Source organism: Pinus tabuliformis, chromosome 9, assembly GCF_031772625.1.
Source record: "Pinus tabuliformis cultivar Carrire ecotype Pingquan chromosome 9, CPIR1, whole genome shotgun sequence".
NCBI classification, from domain to species: domain Eukaryota; kingdom Viridiplantae; phylum Streptophyta; class Pinopsida; order Pinales; family Pinaceae; genus Pinus; species Pinus tabuliformis.
This window is the reverse complement of record NC_142307.1, coordinates 1,911,874,030-1,911,880,029: the sequence shown is the minus strand read 5'-3', so window position 1 is coordinate 1,911,880,029 and position 6,000 is coordinate 1,911,874,030. Positions and strand designations below refer to the sequence as shown.

The 6,000-nt window shown below is 35.8% G+C and overlaps 1 pseudogene; it reads left to right on the top strand.

Moving 5' to 3' along the window:
- The first annotated feature begins 4,826 nt into the window (after positions 1-4,826).
- The window catches only part of LOC149156579 (putative F-box/kelch-repeat protein At4g39290), a 56,901-nt pseudogene continuing 55,727 nt past the window's right edge, over positions 4,827-6,000 (top strand).

Below are 6,000 nucleotides of genomic sequence, written 5' to 3'. Positions count from 1 at the left end.
AGTACAATGGAATATCTCAAACTATATGAATATTGAAGAGTTTAAGAACCGTAAATTGGTGGATTAGATTCCTGATGAGGGTAATCTATCCATTGGTATCTCAATAGTTTAGGAATTTCCATGCCATGGACTAGATTCCTGACCAGGGCAATCTATCCAAGTGGGAATATGGTGGACTGAAGATTTTAGCCTCTATAGGTACTATCAGGCTTACTTTCTAACCACCAACCCAAGGAACTAGGTGTGTTTGCATGGTCAGAGCTCTACGACCCATGCCACCCTCCTTACTTTGGACCTAGAAATCAACACAAAGTGTCGGTATGATGTCCTCCCAGGCAATGCTTCACTCACAAAGCCTCAACAAATCTCTTCCATTTTATTATCATCAATACAATAAAAAATATTTACCAAACCAAGCATTCGTCTAAAATACTTGAAATTCTTGTTAGGAAGATCCCTTGTTAGTATATCTACTACTTGTTCATCTGTCAAGACATACTCCAACTTCATGATCCCATCCTACACCAGGTTCCTCATAAAGTGGAACTTATTGTTGATATGTTTCATTCTAGCATGACACACGAGATCTCTAGACATCTTGATACAACATTGATTGTCACAATTAATCATAGTAGGACCCAAAGACTCCTCGAAAACATCTGTCAGAAGCTTCCTTAACCAAACAATCCCCTCCCCTACTTCACATGGAGCCACATATTTTGACTCAACACTACTTAAAGCAATGAGATCTTTCTTCCCACTCATCCATGAAATCATAACAGCTCCTAAACTAGAACATCCTCTAGTAGTGCCCCTTCTGTCGATGTCACTTCCACCCCAAAAAGAAATTGTATAACCAATCAACTTAACTTCCTTACTATCATACTTTAGGCAGTGCTATATAGTGCCATAAAGATACCTCAATATATGTTTGGAATATATCCATTGATCATGACAAGGCTCCAACTAGTGTAGTATTTACTAGATACATTAGGGAACCCACCAATTGATGACATGAGGTAGGATCCATGAGACTAGAGTTAGATCCTCTCAATTTCTTGAGATTGGTGATCATAGGAGTAGTCATTGGCTTGGAATCCATCATCCCAAATTTCTGAAAAAACTTGAGAATGTATTTTCCCTGTCCCAAGTATATTTCTCAAAGTTTCTGCCATACTTCTAGACCCAAGTAATAGTGCATTAGTCCTAGATCCTTCATTTCAAATTAAGTTTCCAACATCTTCTTGCATTCTTGAATTCTTCATTCCACACCTGTAATGAATAGATCTTCCACATCAAGTAGAATAATGGTGGGCTCATCATTCTCTACTTCGATGTAGAGATTTAGATAAGCATAACTCTTTACGAGCCTAATTATAATTAGAGATACATCCATCCTAACATACCATGCCATAGATGCTTGCATTAAACCATATAGGGTCTTCTAAAGTTTGCAAACATTAGAGTTCCTGATATTAACTTCAAAGCCGTTGGGTTGTTTGATATACACTTCCTCGTCAATGGTACAATTTATAAATGCGGTCTCCACATCCATTTTATGGATATTCCAACCCATTGTAGCAACCAATGAAACCAAAGACCTAATGGTAGTGTACCTTGCTGTGGGTGCAAATGTTTCTTCATAATCAATGCCTTCCTTTTGAGAGAAACCTCTTGCAATGCATCTAGATTTATACTTGTCTATACTTCCATCAATAACATGTTTGATATTACAAATCCATTTGGAGGTGACAAAAAATTTGTAATTAGGTCTAGGAACAATTTTCCAAACCCCATTGTTCTTAATGGATTGATATTCTTCCTGCATCGCTTTCTTCCAAACTTCTTGATGAGCAACTTCCTTGAATGTGGATGGTTTGACTTCAATTAGTTTCGTCATATATGTAGAATAACCATAGTATCTTTTTGGTCTCTTACATTCATTGAAGGTTCCTTTCATATCTTCATGTCCTTCAACATCTTCTAATGTTGATTTTAACTAATTTGGCACTTTCCAAGTGGTTGGGATAACCACAGATTGAATATGCTCACTTGGTCCTTATTCTTCTTCTTGATTTGTAGTAAGGCATTCATGATGATCTTCTTCTTCTTCAAATATTGGAACTTCTTCATCATCAAAGTCAATAGGAAGATCCTTTGATTTATTGTTGGCTTGATTTTCATCAAATATGATAGTTGATCAGTGGTTTTCATTGATGTCAACCCAAGCAGTGCCAGGGGTTACCCTAATCTTGCATGGACATTTTGACTTGAAAACTTACTCTATTACGAGTAAAGTATCTTCTAGATGGATTCTACTTGTCAAGATGTTTTCGTTGATATATGGCATACCACGCAATTCTTCACGGTTTGAGAGATATTCATGTTTGAAGTTAGAAACCCCAGTTAGTGGGCTAAAACCGTATGGGGTTGTGGCATGGTTGTCATAATTGGTAGTGGCCATTGAATATTCAATAATTAATCAAATAAAAAAAATCTCCTAAAATCCCTCCAATGTTCACTTTTTGAGGATCCTCTCAACTCATGACATTCATATAAATAGTGACCCTCATATCCTCCTCTAGTAGGGATTTTGTGGCTTGAAACAGGTCATCGTGGATTTTTCGCTATAACGTATTTTCTGCAAAGCTTTTGTAGCTAAAATTAAAGCCCATTTGAGCCGAAATCTTGATGCACCTCGTAACTGAATTTCAGATCTTATTTTGCTATATTTTTGGAGACATGATCAGAGGAAGTTACGGTTTTTGCAAGCTCCCGAATTCCATGTCAAACAGGTGATGTTGGGAAAATCGTCATAACGTTATCCCTGGACATTGTATTCAAATTTCGTAAATAGTTACAGAAAGAGGAGGGCCTATAGTTTTTTGGGTATCATTTTCAGGGGTGAAGGTCACAATAGTGACACGTGGCATTTCATACAATTTCGCACTACTGAACCATTCTATAATCAGGTCATTGAGGGAGATTGGGCATAACTATTTCAGGAAGAATCCAATATTGATCAGACGTATGGGTTTGAAAAGAGGACTTAGAAGGCTACATACGACAAAATTGCAGACTTTGGAGATCTAAAATTACATAGATACAAGAGATTCAATATCGAGCTCCTAGAAGGCAAGAAAAAGCATGCATTCAAGGATCACTGCAGTAAGGACCACACATCAACAGCCAAGGCTAGGTCTCCTACAACAAAGTATGTATGATTAGTGTTTACATTTGAATTTTGAGTATCATCTCTGACATATTTTTTTGCATGACCACGTAAGTATATACAAGGTCTTGATTATATCTCTATGTCTCTATATGTCACTCTTTGTTTTGATACCACATTTTAGATGTCCTATTCTTGATACTACACATTTAATGCTACATATTCTTGATGTTATACTAAGTCTGCTAAATTTATATGACATTGTAATTTCATGTTACTTGTCTTGTCATAGTTGATAGAATGGTCTCTTTTGTTGTACTTAGAACTTTGTCCATCACAAGTCTAAGGCTTGTCATCAGTTTTTAGTGTATATATCTTTAGGTCAGTTTTGGATATAGCCTTGCAAAGAGTCTAGGCCTATATCAAGAGTGGGAGTCTTTATCTACTGCTAAAAAAAGTAAAAAAATGTGACAGACACACTTCAGGTACACATTGTAATTTTAATTTGTATTTATTCATTATTATGCACTTACATATGTTTTGCAGGTAGAGGTAATTTGAAGGGTATTTTGTTTTGTTTTCAGATTGGTTTCGCTGGGAAAATTTTTCATGCTGGTAGAAGAAGATTCAAGTACAACATCAAGAAAGAATTCAAGAGTAGAAGTATCAAATCAAAGGAATCATTGCAGTGGGACATCCTTGAAGACATGACAACCATCTAGATATCGTGAAGTATTGTTAAGGCCAAGAGTCATCATTGTAAAGTTGTAAAAGTCTCATTTATAAATTAGTCATCATTGTAAAAGATTCATTTGTAAAAGAGTCATCATTGTAAAGTTGTAAAAGTTTCATCATTGTAAAGATTGTAAAAGAGTCATTTTTGAAAGAGTCATTATGCCTAGAGTCAAAGAGGTAGTGTTGGTTGGTATAGGAGTCATTGTTGGGATGATGTCATGGTTGGGTTGCAGGTCATATAGTGATTGGGTATTTGGTCAAGTACACGAAAATAATTGTACATCTTATTGTATCGTGGATTGTTGTCCCTCATTTGGGAATCCGCAACCTTGTCTTATTTAAGTCATTATAGGTTGGTAGGGAGGTGTTAGGCAGGTGTATGAAGTCACCTATAGGTTGGGGCCTGTGAACACTTCAGGGTGGTAGGGTGGTTCTAGGGAAAGTTGTGGATCGCTAGGGTGTTGGGCCATCCATTCAGTTGATTACTGAAGAAACCAGGGCATTGGGGCATCCTTCTAGTGGGAGCCGGAGAAGAATAATTTTCTAGAATTCTAGGAAATTGTTGCTTTCATTTCAGTTGGGGCTGAAGATTAAAGAATTTATTAGAAAAGCGTTCAATGGTTTTTGACCTAAAGGGGGTTTTCCACCTAAAATTATTGTGCCAACTGTGTTCTTTTATTTCTTGTTATTACTGCATAAAAATTAATAATAATTGAATATTAACTAATGCTCTGAAAATATTTTAAAGTGCTAATTGCTAAGGAATACTGATTCATCCCCCATCTCAGTGTTTCCAACAATTGGTATCAGAGATTGGTTCCTTCAATAAAATTCTAACAACTTGAAGGAGATCACAGAGTATACTAAGAATATAGTTCCTTTGTTCAATGGAAATAGCTATGCACTTTCGAGTGGAAGAATGCGGGTTCATTTACTGGCGCATGGATATGAAGTATGGGAAATCATTTACAAAGGCTTCACAGCAACCCAGGATGATCAAGGTAAGAAAAATATGGTATATGATGCAAAGGTTAAATATATTATTATCAATGGGCTTATCAAATCTATTTATCTTAAGATATTGAGTTGCAAAACTACTAAAGAGGTATGGGGAAAGCTTGAAAATATATATGCAGGTGAATCAAAGGTGAAATAAGCAAAGCATCAAATCTTCAAGGAAAATTTTGAGAAAATCAAAATGATGGAACATGAAGATATTTTTGCATACTTTCAACATGTTGAGGAAACAACAAATAAATTGGAAGGTTTGGGAGAACCTATTGAAATGAAAATTGTTGTCTGAAAGATCCTCAGAACCTTGCCAGCAAGATTTAACCAATCTCAGCATAGATGAATTGCATGGAAGATAGATCGAATCTCACCAATCTCAACATAGATGAATTGCATGGAATTCTTATAGCATATGAAATGGGGATTGAAGAATAGCATGTCACATCTCATTTAGAAACAACATTTTCCACATCCAAGAAGAATGGTAAGGAGAAGCAAACTCAGAAAGAAAATCTTACAGCTATAAGGATGAAAAAAGGAAAAATAGGAAGAAGAACTCTCAGATAAAGAATTTGCCTACTCCATGGGGAAAATGAGAATAGCTATAGGAAAATTCAAAGGTAAACTTCCATTAATATGTTTTTACTATGGTGAGGTTAGGCATTTTGTAGCCAAATGTTGTCACAAAAATGACGTTGTTACGAATGGAAAGAAAGGTCCTAGGAAGTTCAACAAGCAAGGCAGGAAGAAATGGTTTAAGAAAAGTTTCTTCACCAAAGAAGATAGTTTCTCATCTGAAGAAGAAAGTGATAACGAAGAAGAATTCAACACAAGAGTATTGTTTATGGCCAAGTACAATACAAAAGAGGCACTTAATGAAGAAGGAGAAATAGAACAAGAAATGGCTAAGGTTGAATTTCAAAACATAATGATTAGGGTTATCAAAGAGCTCAAAGTTGAGAAGAAGCATGTCAACACTCTTGAAGACCAATTGAAGATAGAAAGAGAATAGGTCCTAAAACTTAAAATCAAGGTTCCAGAATACAAGAGAATTGAAGAATCTCTCAGGAAATAATTAAAGG